This window comes from Triticum dicoccoides, chromosome 7A (genome assembly GCF_002162155.2).
Source record: "Triticum dicoccoides isolate Atlit2015 ecotype Zavitan chromosome 7A, WEW_v2.0, whole genome shotgun sequence".
Lineage (NCBI taxonomy): Eukaryota > Viridiplantae > Streptophyta > Magnoliopsida > Poales > Poaceae > Triticum > Triticum dicoccoides.
The window spans coordinates 607,818,358-607,838,883 of record NC_041392.1 but is presented as its reverse complement, the minus strand read 5'-3'; positions in this window follow the sequence as shown (position 1 = coordinate 607,838,883).

The following is a 20,526-nucleotide window of genomic DNA, read 5'->3' as shown; positions in this document are numbered from 1 at the left end:
GTTTGTGATCCATGATTCAGCTACTACCACGCATTGGGCCCGAAACCAATGGACCCTCTCGGCTTCTTGATCACCCTTGTCCTCTGTCCAGGAGTTGCAAGTAGTTTCTGGTGTTTGTAGTATGCTGGAGGCCGTGGGCAGCGCTGACCGTAGGGGTGGGCTGTGATACAGTAGGCACGTGGCACGGTGTACCGGGCGCCCGTTTGGTGTCTCGGGAACCCTGTTCACATCGTTTGGGGCTGTGAGCGAAACTCCGGCCGGATCTCCTCATGGATGGAACCCGAATAGGCGATAAACCTGGACTAGAGACTTAGGTGATTAGGTAGGTCATGGCCGACACCCACGTTGGGCTTCCGCTTGAAGGTTGCCGAGTACATGTCGTGTAAACGGCGGTAAGTGGTGAGAGCGTGTGTGAAGAAGTACACCCCTGCAGGGTTAACCTAATCTATTCGAATAGCCGTGTCCGCGGAAAAGGACTTCTGGGTTGCTTATATCAGTTCATAGACAAGTGAAAGTGGATACTCTAAAATACGCAAGATAAGCGTGAGTGCTATGGATGGCGTTCTCGTAGGGAGACGGAAGCGGATCCATAGTGGTGTATTGATATGGTGAATATGTGGACTCATGTGCGCCACCTCAAAAGAGTCGCTTGCAGTCGTAGTTCAGGATAGCCACCGAGTCAAAGCTGGCTTGCTGCAGTTAAACCCCACCATCCCCTTTGTTGATAACGATGCATATGTAGATAGTTCTGATGTAAGTCTTGCTGGGTACATTTGTACTCACGTTTGCCTATTTTATGTTTTTGCAGAGAGACTTCAGTCTCACTAGTAGTTCCACGTGGACTTCGACGTTTAGCTTGATACCTCAGCTACGATCTTGTGCCCTCGGCAGGATCTGATAGATAGTCAGGCTTCTCAGCCTTTTTCATTTATAGATGTCTGTACCCAGACATGATAGCTTCCGCTTGTGCTTTGACTTGTATGCTCTGATTGTTGGGTCATGAGACCCCTGTTTGTAATATCTCGCTCCTCGGAGCCTATTGAATAGATTACTTGAGTCATAGAGTCATGTTGTGATGCCATGTTGTATTTGCACATATCGAGCATATTGTGTGTATGTTATTGAAATGCTTGGTATGTGTGGGATCTAACCATCTAGTTGTTTATCTTTAGTAGCCTCTCTTACGGGGAAATGTCTCCTAGTGTTTCCACCGAGCCATGGTGGCTTGCTACTGCTCCGGAACACTTAGGCTGGCCGGCATGTGTCCTTCTTCGTTCCTGTGTCTGTCCCTTCGGGGAAATGTCACGCATTGAGTACCGGAGTCCTGTTAGCCCGCTACAGCCCGGTTTACCGGAGTCCTGCTAGCCCAGTGCTACAGCCCGGACCCACTTGCTGATGACCGACACGTTCGATGCTGGGTCATGGATGCCTGTCCCTGTAAGTCTGTGCAACTTTGGGTTTACGACTAGCCATGTCAGCCCGGGCTCTTTATCATATGGATGCTAGCGACACTATTATATACGTGAGCCAAAATGCGCAAACGGTCCCGGGCAAAGGTAAGGCGACACCGTGGGGATACCATGCGTGAGGCCGCAAAGTGATATGAGGTGTTACCGGCTAGATCGATGTGACATTGAGTCGGGGTCCTGACAATCTGCATGGAGTTTCTTCATGCGTTTGACACCAACGTGACCAAGGCGGCAGTCCCACACGTATGTGGGACTGCCATTATCAACCTTACATCTTTTGGCATTCACACTATGAATATGTGTAACATCACGTTCAAGATTTAATAAAAATAAACCATTGATTAGCGGGGCATGACCATAAAACATATCTATCATATAAATAGAACAACCATTATTCTCGGATTTAAATGAGTAGCCATCTCGCATTAAACGAGATCCAGATACAATGTTCATGCTCAAAGCTGGCACTAAATAACAATTATTGAGGTTTAAAACTAATCCTGAAGGTAGATGTAGAGGTAGCGTGCCGATGACGATCACATCAACCTTGGAACCATTCACGATGCGCATCGTCACCTCGTCCTTCACCAGTCTCCGCTTATTCCTCAGCTCCTGTTTTGAGTTACAAATATGAGCAACCGCACCGGTATTAAATACCCAGGAGCTACTACGAGCGCTGGTAAGGTACACATCAATAACATGTATATCACATATACCTTTGGCGTTGCCAGCCTTCTTATCCGCTAAGTACTTGGGGCAGTTTCGTTTCTAGTGACCATTTCCCTTGCAATAAAAGCACCGAGTCTTAGGCTTGGGTCCATTCTTTGGCTTCTTCCCGACAACTAATTTACCGGGCATGGCAACTCCCTTGCCGTCCTTCTTGAAGTTCTTTTTACCCTTGCCTTTCTTGAAACTAGTGGTCTTATTCACCATCAACACTTGATGTTCCTTTTTGATTTCCACCTCCGCTGATTTCAACATTGAATTTAATTCAGGAATGGACTTCTCCATCCCTTGCATATTGTAGTTCATCATAAAGCTCTTGTATCTAGGTGGAAGCGACTGGAGGATCGTGCCAATGGCCGAGTCATCTGGAAGATTAACTCCCAGCTGAGACAAGCGGTTGTGCAACCCAGGCATTTTGAGTATATGCTCGCTAACATAACTGTTTCCCTCCATCTTACAACTGTAGAAATTGTTGGAGAGTTCATATCTCTCGACCCGGGCATGACCTTGGAAAACCATTTTCAGCTCTTGGAACATCTCAAATTCTCTGTGCTGCTCAAAATGCTTTTGGAGCCCCGGTTCTAAGCTATAAAGCATGTCACACTGAACCAGGGAGTAATCATCACTACGCGACTGCCAGGCGTTCATAATGTCTTGAGTTGGTGGGAAAATGGGTGCGCCACCTAACGGTGCTTCAAGGACATATGCTTTCTTGGCAGCTATGAGGATGATCCTCAAGTTACGGACCCAATCTATATAGTTGCTACCATCGTCTTTCAACTTGGTTTTCTCTAGGAACGCGTTTAAGTTGAGGGCAACATTAGCATGGGCCATTTGATCTACAAGACATATTGTAAAGATATTTTAGACTAAGTTCATGGTAATTAAGTTCATCAAATCAAATTATTTAATGAACTCCCACTCAGATAGACATCCCTCTAGTCATCTAAGTGATACATGATCCGAATCGACTAGGCCGTGTCCGATCATCACGTGAGACGGACTAGTCATCAACAGTGAACATCTCCATGTTGATCGTATCTACTATACGACTCATGTTCGACCTTTCAGTCTCTCGTGTTCTGAGGCCATGTCTATACATGCTAGGCTCGTCAAGTCAACCTAAGTGTTTCACATGTGTAAATCTGGCTTACACCCGTTGTATGTGAACATTATAATCTATCACACCCGATCATCACGTGGTGCTTCGAAACAACGAACCTTCACAATGGTGCACATTTAGGAGGAACACTTTTCTTGAAATTTTAGTGAGGGATCATCTGATTTATGCTATCGTCGTTCTAAGCAATTAAGATGTAAACATGAGAAACATCAAATGCAAATCATAAAGTGACATAATATGGCCAATATCATCTTGCGCCTTTGATCTCCATCTTCGAGGCGCGACATGATCACCTTCGTCACCGGCATGACACCATGATCTCCATTGTCATGATCTCCATCATCGTGTCTTCATGAAGTTTTCTCGCCAACTATTACTTCTACTACTATGGCTAACGATTAGCAATAAAGTAAAGTAATTACATGGCATTTTCATTGACACGCAGGTCATATAATAAATTAAGACAAGTCCTATGGCTCCTGCCGATTGTCATACTGATCGACATGCAAGTCGTGATTCCTATTGCAAGAGAATGATCAATATCATACATCACATATATCATTCATCACATCCCTTTTGGCCATATCACATCACATAACATACCCTGCAAAAACAAGTTAGACATCCTCTAATTATTGTTGCATGTTTTACGTAGCTGCTAAGGGTTTCTAGCAAGAACCTTTCTTACCTACGCAAAAGCCACACCGGTGATATGCCAATTTCTATTTACCCTTCATAAGGACCCTCTTCATCTAATCCGATCCGACTAAAGTGGGAGAGACAGACACCCGCTAGCCACCTTATGCATCAAGTGCATGTCATTTGGTGGAACCAGTCTCACGTAAGCGTACGTGTAAGGTCGGTCCGGGCCGCTTCATCCCACAATGCCGCCGAATCAAGATAAGACTAGTAACGGTAAGCAAATTGAACAAATTATCACCCACAACTACTTTATGTTCTACTCGTGCATAGAATCTACGCATAGACCTGGGCCATGATGCCACTATTGGGGAACGTAGTAATAATTCAAAATTTTCCTACGTGTCACCAAGATCAATCTAGGAGATGCTAGAAATGAGAGAGAGGGAGTGCATCTTCATACCCTTGAAGATCGCTAAGCGCAAGCGTTACAAGTACACGGTTGATGGAGTCATACTCGCGGTGATTCAAATCGCGGAAGATCCGATCAAGCGCTGAATGGACGGTGCCTCCGCGTTCAACACACGTACAGCCCGGGGACGTCTCCTCCTTCTTGATCGAGAAAGGGGAGAGGAGAAGTTGAGGGAGAACTCTGGCAGCACGACGACATGGTGGTGATGGAGCTCGTGGTTCTCCGGCAGAGCTTCGCTAAGCACTACAGAGAAGGAGGAGGTGTTGGAGGAGGGAGGGGCTGCGCCAGGGAAGGGGTGCGGCTACCCTCCCACCCCCTTTCTATTTATAGGGTGAAGGGGAGAGGGGCCCCTCCACCCTAGATGCATCTAGAGGGGGGGCCAGCCAAGGATGGAGGCTTGCCCGCCAAGCAAGGTGGGAGGCACCCCCTCCCCTTAGGGTTACCAACCCTAGGCACCTTGGGCCCTTGGGGGCGCACCAGCCCACCTGGGGCTGGTTTCCTCCCATATTCAGCCCATTAAGTCCCCCAGGGCAGGTGGCCCCACCCGGTGGACCCCCGGACACCTTTTGGTGGTCCCGGTACAATACCGATAGCCCCCGAAACTATTCTGGCGACTGAAACTAGACTTGCCATATATAAATCTTCACCTCCAGACCATTTCAGAACTCCTCGTGATGTTCAGGATCTCATCCGAGACTCAGAAGAACCTTCGGTAACCACATACAATTTCCCATAACAACTCTAGCATCATCGAACCTTAAGTGTGTAGACCCTATGGGTTCGGGAACCATGTAGACATGACCGAGACATCTCTCCGACCAATAACCAATAGCAGGATCTAGATACCCATTTCGGCACCCACATGTCCCACGATGATCTCATGATGAACCATGATGTCGGGGATTCAATCAATCACGTATACAATTCCCTTTGTCCATCGGTATGTTACTTGCCCGAGATTCGATCGTCGGTATCCCCATACCTCGTTCAATCTCGTTACCGGCAAGTCTCTTTACTCGTTCCATAACGCATGATCCCGTGGCTAACTCCTTAGTCACATTGAGCTCGTTATGATGATGCATTACCGAGTAGGCCCAAAGATACCTCTTCGTCATACGGAGTGACAAATCCCAGTCTCAATTCGTGCCAACCCAATAGACACTTTCGGAGATGCCTGTAGTGCACCTTTATAGTCACCTAGTTATATTGTGACATTTGATACACCCAAAGCACTCCAACGGTATCTGGGAGTTGCACAATCTGATGGTCTAACGAAATGATACTTGACATTAGAAAAGCTCTAGCAAACGAACTACATGATCTTGTGCTATGATCAAGATTGGGTCTTGTCCATCACATCATTCCCCTAATGATGTAATCCTGTTATCAATGACATCTGATACGTCTCCATCGTATCTACTTTTCCAAACACTTTTTCCCTTGTTTTGGACTCTAACTTGCATGATTTGAATGGAACTAACCCGAACTAACGTTATTTTCAGCAGAATTACCATGGTGTTATTTTTGTGTAGAAACAAAAGTTCTTGGAATGACCTGAAAATCAACAGAGATTATTTTTGGAATATATAAAAAATACTGGAAGAAGAATTCACGTCAGGGGGCCGACACCCTATCCACGAGGGTGGGGGCGCCCCTGCCTTGTGGGCCCCCTGACGCTCCACCGACCTCAACTCCAACTCCATATATTCGTGTTCGGGGAGAAAAATCAGAGAGAAGGATTCATCACGTTTTACGATATGGAGCCGCCGCCAAGCCCTAAACTCTCTCAGGAGGGATGATCTGGAGTCCGTTTGGGGCTCCGAAAAGGGGAATCCATCGCCATCATCATCATCAACCTTCCTCCATCACCAATTTCATGATGCTCACCGCCGTGCATGAGTAATTCCATCATAGGCTTGCTGCACAGTGATGGGTTGGATGAGATTTATCATGTGATCGAGTTAGTTTTGTTAGGGTTTGATCCCTAGTATCCACTATATTCTGAGATTGATGTTGCTATGACTTTGCTATGCTTAATGCTTATCACTAGGGCCTGAGTGCCATGATTTCAGATCTGAACCTATAATGTTTTGATGAATATATGTGAGTTCTTGATCCTATCTTGCAAGTCTATAGTCACCTATTATGTGTTATGATCCATTAACCCCGAAGTGACAATAATCAGGACCATTACCGGTGATGACCGTAGTTTGAGGAGTTCATGTATTCACTATGTGTTAATGCTTTGGTCTGGTACTCTATTAAAAGGAGGCCTTAATATCCCTTACTTTCCAATAGGACCCCGCTGCCATGGGAGGGTAGGAAAAAAGATGTCCTGCAAGTTTTTTGCCATAAGCACGCATGACTATGTTCAGAATACATGCGTACATTACATTCATGAACTAGAGCTAGTTCTGTGTCACCCTATGTTATAACTGTTGCATGATCGATCACATCTGACATAATTATCCATCACTGATCCAATGCCTACGAGCTTTTCATATATTGTTCTTCGCTTATTTACTTTTCCGTTGCTACAGTTACAATCACTATAAAACCAAAAATATTACTTTTGCTACCGCTACCACCACTATCATATTACTTTGCTACTAAATACTTTGCTGCAGATATTAAGTTTCCAGGTGTGGTTGAATTGACAACTCATCTTCTAATACTTGAGAATATTCTTTGGCTCCCCTTGTGTCGAATCAATAAATTTGGGTTGAATACTCTACCCTCGAAAACTGTTGCGATCCCCTATACTTGTGGGTTATCAAGACTATTTTCTGGCGCTGTTGCCAGGGAGCATAGCTCTATTCTTTGAGTCACTTGGGATTTATATCTATTTATCACTATGAAGAACTTTAAAGATCAAAGAACCGAGATTTTTCCCTCAACTACGAGGGGAGGTAAGGAACTGCCATTTAGCTCTACACTTGATTCACCTTCTGTTTTGAGTAAACTTGCAACACCTACACATGCTATTGATTTCGATAGGTCGCATGTTATTGATGATGCCACTTCTGCTTTGCATGATACTTATGATGAAACTACTTCTATGATTGATACTACTGTGCCACTAGGTGAATTTGTCGATGAACAACTTGCTAGGGCGAGAGAGAATGAAATTATTGAAACTGATAATATTGATGAAAGTGATGATGAAGATTCTCCCGCTAGATATGAATTTCCTGTTGTGCCTATGGGTTATATTATGGATGAAGAAACTGCTAGGGACTTTCTTGCCTGCAGTGATAGATCTGATCTTAAGAAATTATTAGCTAAGCTTAAAGAAAAGTCTTTGAATGCTAGAATGAAATATGACCCTGCTTTTGCTACTTCACCTATCTTTGTTACTGATAAGGATTATGATTTCTCAGTCGATCCTGAGTTAATTACTTTGGTTGAATCTGATCCTTTTATGGTTATGAATCTGAAACTGTTGTGGCACATCTTACTAAATTAAATGATATAGCCACCCTGTTTACTCATGATGAGAAAACTCACCACTACATTATCCTCAAGTTGTTTCCGTTCTCATTAAAGGGTGATGCTAAGACATATTGTTTAACTCTCTTGATCCTGGTTGTGTGCGTAGTCCCCAGGATATGATTTATTACTTCTCTGCTAAATTTCCCCGCTCATAAGAAACAAGCTGCTTTAAGGGAAATATATAATTTTGTGCAAATTGAAGAAGAGAGTCTCCCACAAGCTTGGGGGAGGATTCTCCGATTACTTAATGCTTTGCCTGATCATTCTCTCACGAAAAATGAAATACTTGATATCTTTTATAATGGACTAACCGATGCTTCCAGAGATTACCTAGATAGTTGTGCTGGTTGTATTTTCAGGGAAAGAACTGTTGATCAAGCTGAATTGCTATTGAATAGTATGTTGACTAATGAAAATAATTGGACACTTCCTGAACCAACTCCTAAGCCAACTTCGAAGAAAAGGGATATTTTATTTCTCAGTCCTGAAGATATGCAAGAGGCAAATAAATCTATGAAAGAAAAATGTATTAAAGCTGAAGATGTTAAGAATTTACCACCTATTGAAGAAATACATGGTCTTGATAACCCGACACAGGTAGTAAAGGTAAATTCTCTCTATAGATTTGATAAATGTGAAATTTCATTTACTAAGTTTGCTAGCCAATGCTTGGATGAGTTTGATGACTTTATGGTCAAACAAGAAAATTTCAATGCTTATGTTGGTAGACAATTGAAACACAATGCTGATATGCTTGAACACTTGAGTGATTATATGTATAGAGTTAAAGGTGAACTTAAAATTATTAGTAAACAATGCTTCTATGGTTACCACTCAAATAGAACAAGTACTTAAAGCTCAGAATAATTTGCTCAATGAACTAAATAATAATAAGAATGATAATGTTGTTAGAGTTATGACTAGAGGTGGTAAAATGACTCAGGAACCTTTGTATCCTGAGGGCCATCCTCAGAGAATTGAGCAAGATTCTCAGAGAACTAATGTTGATGCACCTAGTCCTTGTAAGAGGAAGAAAAAGAAAAAGAAAAATGATTGGACTTTGCATGCTTCTAGTGAACCTGTTGTAGACACACCTGAGAATCCCAATGATATTTCTATTTCTGATGCTGAAACACAATCTGATAATGAACATGAACCTAGTGATAATGTTAATGATGATGTTTATGTTGATGCTCAATCTAGCTATGATAACGATGTAGAGATTGAACCTGTTGTTGATCTTGATAACCCACAATCAAAGAATCAAAGTTATTATAAGAGAGACTTTGTTGCTAGGAAGCATGGTAAAGAAAGAGACCATGGGTTCATAAACCCATGCCTTTTCCTCCTAAACCATCCAAGAAAAAGGATGACGAGGATTTTGAGCACTTTGCTGAAATGATTAGACCTATCTTTCTGCGTATGTGTTTGACTGATATGCTTAAAATGAATCCTTGTGCTAAGTACATGAAAGATATTGTTACAAATAAAAGAAAGATACCAGAAGCTGAAATTTACACCATGCTTGCTAACTATACTTTTAAGGGTGGAATACCAAAGAAACTTGGAGATCCAGGAGTACCAACTATACCATGCTCTATTGAATGAAACTATGTTAAAACTGCTTTATGTGATCTTGGAGCCGGTGTTAGTGTTATGCCTCTCTATTTATATCGTAGACTTGATTTGAATAAGTTGACACCTACTGAAATATCTTTGCAAATGGCTGATAAATCAACTGCTATACCTATCAGTATTTGTGAGGATGTGCTTGTTATGGTTGCAAACGTTACTATTTTAACGGGCTTTGTTATTCTTCATATTCCCGAGGATGATAGTATGTCGATTATCCTTGATAGACCCTTTTTTAATACTGCATGGGCTGTTATTGATTGCAACAAAGGCAATGTCACTTTTGATGTTAACGGTATTGATCATACGGTACACTTTCCAAGGAAACAACCTCAAGTCCATAGTATCAATTCTATTGGAAAAATTTCAACAATTACTATTGGAGGTTTTGAATTTCCTCTTCCTACTGTTAAGAAGAAATATGATATTCTTATTGTTGGGGATGTGCATATCCCTGTTGAGCTAACCTAGTGTTATTAAAAAATTCTTCGGTTTCATGTTATTCGAAATGAGTTTGTTAACAAGACCTGGTCAACCTTGTTAGTGGATTCCTTTTGATGACCATGAGATGGACGAAGTCAGAAAATACAACTCTCTGTACCCTCTTTTTACTTTGTGTTATTTATATTAAATAAAGCAAAAAAGTATTTTTCTGTCTGTTTTCTAAATTATCCATGCAATAAAAAATACCCCGAAAATAAAATTTCTCCAAATGCCCTGAAATTTAAATATGATTTTTTCTAGAATATTTGAGAATATCTGGCACTGAGAACACAACAGGGGGAGCAGCCACGTGCCCACGAGGGTGGAGGGCGCGCCCACCCTCATGGGCGCGCCCCCTGCCTCGTGGACCCCAGGTGGGTCCCCTCCACTTATCCCAGCCACCACAGACTCATTCTTCCTCCCAAAAAAATCACCAACCAGCGCAAACCCGAGTTCTTGGTCATCTTGCTGCCATTTTCGATCTCCTTGCTCAAAGCTCCATTCACAAAACTGCTTTGGGGGATTGTTCTTCGAGGAAGAAATATGTTTAGGAAAATGTACCAAGGTGGTTCCTCAAGGAAGCAAGGACACAGGCCCGCAATACGTGAGCCGGATAATGAAATACCAAGAGATGCTCAAGAGGACTTCATGGTTTGAGCAGGAATCAAGGAGGAATTTGAAGCATATGTGCGTAATGCCGATCTTGAGAGCTTCATGGCAGATAAGTGCTGTCAGTACCTCTATTTAACTGATTCATTTGTGAGAAGGTTTAAATTTACATCATCATGCAATTCTCAAACTGTCCTATTTGATCTTTATGACAAATCTTATACCATGGACTTAGAAGATTTTAATACTGCTTGTAGACTCCCCAGTGGGGTAATGTTAGTGAACCTCGCAAATCTAAATATAAAGACTTTCTTGCTAGTATAACTGTGGGGGAATCTAGGGAAATCACGCAAGCTACCATAGGGAGCATTCACTTTCCTGCGATACATTATTTTGCTCTCTTCATAGGTAGATGCATAAATGGTAAGGATGAGGTGTCACATGTGTGTTCTTGATCTTACTGTTCTCAAGAGTGCAGTATTAGGAGATAGACAATATAACTTGGGGGCCATTGTTGCACGTAGGTTGCATAATAATAGTATTGATGGAGATTTCTTTGGTGGAATTTATGCAACCCGTTTAGCTAATTTTCTTGAGATACCCATACATGGATATGATATTGAGTTTCCTCCTGCTTACACTACTAGGCAAAAGCCTACCAGCAGCGAGGCTTTTGGGCCTCTCAGTAGCGCGGGCACCGGCGCTATTAATAAGGCGCTACAGCTAACGTATAGCAGTAGCGCCGGTTGTCCCACGCTACTGAAGGAAATATGCCCTAGAGGCAATAATAAATGTTATTATTTTATTTCCTTATATCATGATAAATGTTTATTATTCATGCTAGAACTGTATTATCCGGAAACATAATACTTGTGTGAATACATAGACAAACCAAACGTCACTAGTATGCCTCTACTTGACTAGCTCGTTAATTGAAGATGGTTATGTTTCCTAACCATAGACATGTGTTGTCATTTGATTAATGGGATCACATCATTAGGAGAATGATACGATTGACATGACCCATTCCATTAGCTTAGCACCTGATTGTTTAGTATGTTGCTATTGCTTTCTTCATGACTTATACATGTTCCTATGACTATGAGATTTTGCAACTCCCGTTTGCCGGAGGAACACTTTGTGTGCTACCAAACGTCATAACGTAACTGGGTGATTATAAAGGAGCTCTACAAGTGTCTCCAAAGGTACATGTTGGGTTGGTGTATTTCAAGATTAGGATTTGTCACTCCGATTATCGGAGAGGTATCTCTGGGCCCTCTCGGTAATGCACATCACATAAGCCTTGCAAGAATAACAACTAATGAGTTAGTTGCAAGATGATGTATTACGAAACGAGTAAAGTGACTTGCCGGTAACGAGATTGAACTAGGTATTGAGATACCGACGATCGAATCTCGGGCAAGTAACATACCGATGACAAAGGGAACAACGTATGTTGTTATGCGATCTGACCGATAAAGATCTTCGTAGAATATGTGGGAGCCAATATGAGCATCCAGGTTCCGCTATTGGTTATTGATCGGAGACGTGTCTCGGTCATGTCTACATTGTTCTCGAACCCGTAGGGTCTGCACGCTTAAGGTTTTGATGACAGTTATATTATGAGTTTATGCATTTTGATGTACCGAAGTTTGTTTGGAGTCCCGGATGTGATCAAGGACATGACGAGGAGTCTCGAAATGGTCGAGACATAAAGATTGATATATTGGAAGCCTATATTTGGATATCGGAAGTATTCCGAGTGAAATCGGGATTTTACCGGAGTACCGGGAGGTTACCGGAACCACCTCGGGAGGTATATGGGCCTTAGTGGGCTTTAGTGGAAGAGAGGAGAGGTGGCCAGGGCTGGGCCGCGCGCCCCTCCCCCTACTCCGAATAGGATAAGGAGACGGGGGCGGCGCCCCCCCTTCCTTCTCTCTCTCCTCTTTCCCCCTCCCGAATCCTATTCCAACTAGGAAAGGGGGGGGGGAATCCTACTCCCGGTGGGAGTAGGACTCCTCCTGGTGTGCCCTCCTCCTGGCCGGCCGCACCTCCCCCTGCTCCTTTATATACGGGGGCAGGGGGCACCCCTAGACACACAAGTTGATCCACGTGATCATATTCTTAGCCGTGTGCGGTGCCCCCTTCCACCATAATCCCCGATAATATTGTAGCGGTGCTTAGGCGAAGCCCTGCGACGGTAGTACATCAAGATCGTCACCACGCCGTCATGCTGACGGAACTCTTCCCCGACACTTTGCTGGATCGGAGTCTGGGGATCGTCATCGATCTGAACGTGTGCTAGAACTCGGAGGTGCCGTAGTTTTGGTGCTTGATCGGTCGGGCCGTGAAGACGTACGACTACGTCAACTGCGTTGTGCTAACGCTTCCGCTGTCGATCTACAAGGGTACGTAGATCACACTCTCCCCTCTCGTTGCTATGCATCACCATGATCTTGCGTGTGCGTAGGAATTTTTTTGAAATTACTACGTTCCCCAACAGTGGTATCAGGGCCTAGGTTTTATGTGTTGATGTTATATGCACGAGTAGAACACAAGTGAGTTGTGGGTGATATAAGTCATACTGCTTACCAGCATGTCATACTTTGGTTCGGCGGTATTGTTGGACGAAGCGGCCCGGACCGACATTACGCGTACGCTTACGCGAGATCGGTTCTCCGGATGTGCTTTGCACAAAGGTGGCTAGCGGGTGACAGTTTCTCCAACTTTAGTTGAACTGAGTGTGGCTACGCCCGGTCCTTGCGAAGGTTAAAACAGCACCAACTTGAGAAACTATCATTGTGGTTTTGATGCGTAGGTAAGATTGGTTCTTGCTTAAGCCCGTAGCAGCCACGTAAAACTTGCAACAACAAAGTAGAGGACGTCTAACTTGTTTTTGCAGGGCATGTTGTGATGTGATATGGTCAAGACATGATGCTAAATTTTATTGTATGAGATGATCATGATTTGTAACCGAGTTATCGGCAACTGGCAGGAGCCATATGGTTGTCGCTTTATTGTATGCAATGCAATCGTGCTGTAATGCTTTACTTTTTCACTAAGCGGTAGCGATAGTCGTGGAAGCATAAAATTGGCGAGACGACAACGATGCTACGATGGAGATCAAGGTGTCACGCCGGTGACGATGGTGATCACGATGGTGCTTCGAAGATGGAGATCACAAGCACAAGATGATGATGGCCATATCATATCACTTATATTGATTGCATGTGATGTTTATCTTTTATGCATCTTATCTTGCTTTGATTGATGGTAGCATTATAAGATGATCTCTCACTAATTATCAATAAGTGTTTTCCCTGAGTATGGACCGTTGCGAAAGTTCTTCGTGCTGAGACACCACGTGATGATCAGGTGTGATAGGCTCTACGTTCAAATACAATGGGTGCAAAACAGTTGCACACGCGGAATACTCAGGTTATACTTGACGAGCCAAGCATATACAGATATGGCCTCGGAACACGGAGACCGAAAGGTCGAGCGTGAATCATATAGTAGATATGATCAACATAGTGATCTTCACCAATGAAACTACTCCATCTCACGTGATGATCGGACATGGTTTAGTTGATTTGGATCACGTAATCACTTAGAGGATTAGAGGGATGTCTATCTAAGTGGGAGTTCTTTAAGTAATATGATTAATTGAACCTAAATTTATCATGAAACTTAGTACCTGATAGTATCTTGCTTGTTTATGTTTGATTGTAGATAGATGGCCCGTGCTGTTGTTCCGTTGAATTTTAATGCGTTCCTTGAGAAAGCAAAGTTGAAAGATGATGGTAGCTGTCGGGGGAAACTGACCCACGAACACCTATGGGGCCGGCGGACCGGGCCCCTTTCGGTTCGGTGGGGGGCGGAGGTTGCACGAAGAGCAGATCGAGGTGAAGCACACGAGCGGTTTACCCAGCTTCGGAGCTCTCCGGAGAGATAATACTCCTACTGCTGCTCGTCTGGTTGTATTCTATGGTGTTCTTGCTCTCGAGCGAGAGTATGATGTTTTCTTGGCTACGAGTGAATCGAAGCAAACCATCCGAACCCCCTCTACGTTGCGCATGGGCCTCCTTTTATACGCTAAAGGGGTCACCGACAGGTGGCAACGCGGAGGAGGGTAAAAACGTAAAAAGTGAGGTAGGTGATACAGTTGCTTGTACAGTGCACCCTACCTAACTCTGACGGCAGGGGACAAGGGCATTAAATGCCCGTCTGAGTCGCCCGAACAGTGCAGAAAAGGACCGTTAGGGGCGCCACCGTTCGCCACGATGGCAATCTTGTCAGCTTCGCATGCCACTGCGCACCGCTGGCTGCACAGCCTCCCGCCACGTACGCCCGGAGAGGCCCCCAGAGCGACACGTTGGAGGATGCGCTGGAGCGTGGGCGCAGAGTGGCCGCCTGCCGCGGCAAGCGTCTTGCCGCTGCTGCTATCTTGTCGGGCCCGGAGGCTTGTCGCTCGCCGGGCTTCGAGGTACCTTGTTTAGTCTTCCCGGCAAGCTCCTCTTGCCGGGGCCTTGTCGCCTTGCCGGAGCGTGTGGCGCATCGCGGCAAGTTCCTTGGTGTGCCTTGGTCGGCCTTCCCGGCAAGCTCCTCTTGCCGGGGTCTTGTCTCTTTAGCTTAAATACTTTGTTCTTGGATGGCTCCAAGGGAACCTTGGGGGGGTGTTGGCATTCGCCCGGGAAGCCTTGCCGCGGGGTGCTGCAACTGCCCATGCACAAGTTCGGGGTATTAGGGTACCCCTGTTCTAGTACACCGACAGGAGCCCCCGGGCCTGGGCCAGACACGGTGCCGAGCGCTGTTGGGCCAGGCCCAAGACAGGGCACGGGCACACGCGGGCTGGGCCACGCCAAATCTTGTTCCGTATCCACCGCACTCTCCCATAACGGCACGCGTTGATTGCGGCATCGTGGGAGAGATCGTGGGTGGTTGTTTAAGCGGAAGGCCGAAACGTCTGCCCCGTCCCTCTTTATAAGAAGAGGAAACAGGGGCAGTTCATTCCCCCTCGCTGCTTGCTGCTACTCCTTCTTCACAAACTCCGCCGCTCCCCTCTTCTTCTCGAAGCCGAGAGAGCAGCACCCCCCCCATTGCCACCAGCATCACCATGCCGTCGACCTTCTCCACCACCTCCGCCATGGCCCCGAAAGGCGACAAGGGAAAGGGCGTGAAGTCGGCCGAGGCGCAGCGGCTCGCGGCGCTGCGGAAGGAGCAGGCGATCTTCACCCCCCAGCTCGGAGTGCAGGAGCTGAGGGAGTACTTCTACCTCTTTTGGGCGACGGAGACGCGTGCGCATCCGCGTACGAGGGTACTCCCGGCTACCGCTTCGAAGCCGACTCCAAATGGGTACCCGTTCTTCCCACTATTCTTCTATTGCGGGCTCTGCCCGCCCTTCTCGGAGTTCTTCTGTGACATTATGAACACGTATGGCTTCCGCCTCCTTGACTTCACCCCCAATGATGTCTTGACTATGGTAGTTTTCGCACACTTGTGCGAAAACTTTGTCGGAGTCCACCCTAGTGTAGCCCTTTTCCGCCACTTCTTCATACCTCGGGTAGAGAGAGGAGAGCCGCTTGCCGGAGGGATTGCTTGGGTCTCGAGGGTCGGCAAGAAAGAGGCGTACTTGGAGGGTGAGCTTCGCAGCAAGTGGGAGGAGTGGAGAGCGGAGTGGTGTTGGATTGTCGAGGAGGATCCGCAGCCCTTCACCGCCGTGCACCAAACTCCAATAGTGCGCGGTAATGACTGGAGCAACGTGGCCCCGGAAGACGAGAGGCTGAAGATCGCCATCACTAGGATTCTTCGCCTCAGGCTTGCCGGGCTCACCGTAGGTGCTATCGGGGCAGATTTCCTCCGCCGCCGCATTGCCCCCCTGCAGGAGAGGAGGAGGCCCGCCTGGGAATTTAAGAATTCGGCGGACATCATGAGGCTGCGGCCGGGCCTCAACTACAACTTCACTGTCTTGGAGTTGGATGCAATGCTCTTGGAGTTGTTCAAACGCGACCCCCAGCACCCATTCACACTGCCGAGGGGCGTAGTTCCTTTGTGCAATAACTCTTCGCTTGATCGGATCCGCGCCATGATGCCGTTGTGCGATTCATACGGCATCGTCCCCACTTGGCAAGAGCCTGCGGACGACGTTGTGCGAGCGTTCTTCGACACCTTGGAGGAGTTGCCGGTCCGCGCTGACGAGAAGAAGAGCCTCACTCATGATACCACCGACGAGGAGCTGTAGCTTATCGCTACCAGGGCGGAAGAGGCCGCAGCCACAGCTGCTGCGGGTGTGTTTGGGTTCACTGTGGAGGAGGCGGAGGCTGCAGAGGCGGCAAACCTTGCCGAATGTGCGGAGTTCATGGGCGAGGAGGAGCCGGCCGGTTCTGAAGCCGAGTCGAGCGAGGCCGGCGAGGAGGAGGCTGAGCCTTCAGAGAGCTTGCCGCAGGCGGAGCCCCCGGCCCCGCCAAGGAGGCGCCTTCGCAGGGCCGGGGACGCAGCGGGGCGTCAGCCGGCTCCACAGCCACCGAGCCGCGCGACGCACTCTACCGCGGCAAGCAGCGTTGCCGCGGGAGCGTCTCACGCAATAGCGGCAACTGGAGCGGGATCTTCCCGGGCCACCGCCACTGCCCCCGCCAAGCGGGCAAGGGAACCTACTCCTCCACCTCGCCGCGCCAGAGGAGGGCCGGACTTCGATCTTTCCGCGCTCAGCTCCGATGAGGAGGAAGAAGAGTGAGTTTCTTTGGTGCCCTTATAATCCTTCAATCTTGCTGTTTATATCTTGTATCTGACTTGCTCCAATCCGGGCTCTTTTCTTTCCAGGACGCTGGCCCAGAGAGCGGCGAAGAGAGCCAAGGCCGCGGTGATTGTCATCGAGGATGACCCCATCGCGTCGGCAGGAGGTGGGTCCGAGACCACCTTGACGGACCCGGCAATCACCCCTCAGAGCAGCCCCCAGCGCAGCCCCCAGTGTAAGTTCATAGTTTAGCCTTCTGCTGTCGGGCGCGCTTGAGTGCTTTTTCCTTTGTTGATATCTTGCTTGTTGACTTGTGCAGGAGCAGAGCAGCCTTATTAGGAGCGCCCAGAGGCCGGTCCCGAAGTGCCACCTGCTTCGACTGCGCCGCCAAGGGAGGAGTCCCCGGCAAGGGAGCGCTCTCCGGCAAGGGGGGACTCTCCGGCAAGGGACGACACTGCTGATCCTGCGGCGACCGAGGCCGCAACTGAAGATCTTGGCGCAGGTAATCCACTTGCCCTAAAACTTTCCCTTGGTCTCTGCTTCTTCTGTTTTTCTTTCCTTGAATTTTTGATTGATTTTCCTCCCCTCTTCGTTCTTCAGACCCATCTTCGGCTGAGCCAATGGAGACAGAGGGCGCCGGCGAGGAAGGTGCCGGTGCTGATGAGACCGCCGGCGAGGAGGCCGCCGGGGCTGTTGCTGCGGAAGCCGGCGAGGGATCGGGCGATCGCACTGACGACCCTGAGGCCGCAGGAGCGCCGGGCGCTGCACCGACCGCCGAACCCTCTGCCGCTTCCGGGGAGCCGGGCTCCGAGGAGCCCCATCCCGGCGCCTACTTGCAGGCCGGTGACAAGATCTTCATCAAGCTACCCTGGGCGTCGAGCTCCAGGGCGCCAGTCGAGGGGGAGACTTTTGACGGGGAGGTGCTCGCCTCTACTGGGCTGTCATTGGTTGACGCGCCCGGCAGCAGCAGTGGCGAGCCTGAGGAGGAGCAGCTGCTGTGGAAGCTGCTGTCACTCTACCGCACCCGGCAAGCCAAGCTGGCTTCCCGGGAAGCGCTTGTCGCGAAGGTGGGAGTTGACATGGAGAAGCGTGCGGAGGAGCTCCGGGGACAAAATCAAGAAGCTCTCCGGTCCCTTGCGCAGGAGCGGGAGCGAGTAGACGAGTAGCGCATGGCCTTTCTTGTTGAGAAGGCCGAGGCTGAGGAGGAGCAAAGGCTTGCTGCCGAGAAGCAGTCCGCGCGGGAAGGCGAGCTAGTGCAGCGGAAGGTCCACCTCGACAGCTACGAGGAAGAGCTCGCCGAGCGCGAGCGAGCACTTGGCGGGTACTCAAGGAGGCCAAGGATGCCGCGGCAACTGCAGAGGCCGCCAAGAGGGAACTAGAGGAGAAGGTGGCGCGGCTGGAGGCCGAAATTGGGAAGAGTGGCGAGGAGCTTGCCGCGCTCAAGCGTGAGCCCGAGAAGGATGCTGCCGCCCATGGTGAGCTGCAAGGCCTTCTCGCTGAGAGGGGCCAGGAGCTCAGAGCCGCCAAGGATTCCAAAGCAGATCTAGAGCTGAAGCTGGGCACGCCGACGCAGACGCTGGAGGCCGCCAAGGAGCGGGAGAAGACCTTGGCGGAGAAGGTCAAGGCTGACGCGGCGCTGCTGGAGAGCATTGCAGTCACCCAGAACTCGTTCAGAGACACTGTGGAGCACTGGACCGAGGGTCTGGTGAACACTGCCGCAGCCATCAACGAGGAGCTGGCGCAACTGGGGATGGAAGACTTTGGGTATCCTTCCGACGAGAGTCTTCAACCCAGCGCCAAGCTCAGCCTGTTCTTCAAGGGCGTGGCGACGGCACTCCAGCGGCTCCGGGAGAGGATCCCGAAGCAGCTGGCCGACGAGTCGCGCAAAATCTGCGCTGGGGGTTCTCCAGAAGGTGCTGATGAAGGTGGCCTTCCGCAACCCAGGCCTCAGCTTCACCAACGTCCTCAAGTCCTTGCCGCCTGACGCCGATCTGGACGCACTCAAGGCCCTTGTCGCACCCATTGTGGACAAGGTGGGCGAGATCAAGAGAGTCGAGGGCGGACGCGTAGATTAGGCCGCCCATTTCTTCTTTTCCCTTGTCGCTGCTAATCATGTTATGAAAACAGTCTATTAGAGCTGCGACAAGTTATCTTGTAATATAACTTTATTTCTGTTATCAATTGCAATGTTATTTCCTCTACCAGATTCCTTCCTTTGTATGTTTTTATCCTACGCTTCTAGGGAACTTGTCGGCGCAGGCGCCCGAGCCGCGAGCGCTGAGTGCGGAACTTCAGCAGCCTGCTGGCGGCGCTGCTTCCGACAAGAAACCTTGTCGCGACTAGTTGCAGCACGCTTAAGCTGTTGAGCGGACTCGAAACAAAGTAAGGGCGCAACTAACCACGAGTAGGTTCCTCCGCGCACAAGTTTTCCATACAAAGCAGGGTCGTTCGAGGAAGGTAACTCTAAAAATTTAAGAACTGATTGCTCAAACTTTGGCGACTTAGCTTTTCTGTTGTTTGCTTCCCGGCAAGGCAAAACTATGCTTGAACGACGCCTGGTCCACACCACAATCTTCTCCTTCCCCCCGGCAAACTTGTATGCGGGGGAGCCTTCTTTTCCTTTGTTGAAAAAGAAGAAAGAAGAGAAAATAATAATATGGAGCTCTTCGGTTCGTTACTGCTTACCGGATGTAGGTGCTGCACAAAGTGTCAGAAAATTGCATGCAAGAAAGTAACTAATGCATGAAATGGACAAGCTGTGCGGAGCACACGGGATTTTACTCATGCACGGGATCTGCGCCCGGCTTTGTACAAAGGATTACATGCAACAGCGGCAAGACTTGTACAAAAGGTGGTTGCCGGAACGGGTTCCGACAACCGCGCCTTACGGGAAAAACTTACGAAGATGTTCTATGTTCCAGGAGTTGCTCACCGGAGTGCCATCTTCGGTCTCAAGGCGGACAGCGCCGGGCCTTGTGACTTGTCTCACCCGGTAAGGGCCTTCCCACTTCGGCGTCAACTTGTTGGAATTCTTGGCGGACTGAACGCGCCAAAGAACAAGGTCGCCTTCCTCGAAGCTTCTGGCTTTAACTTTGCGGCTATGATAGCAGCGCAAAGCTTGCTGGTATTGAGCAGCTCGTACAACAGC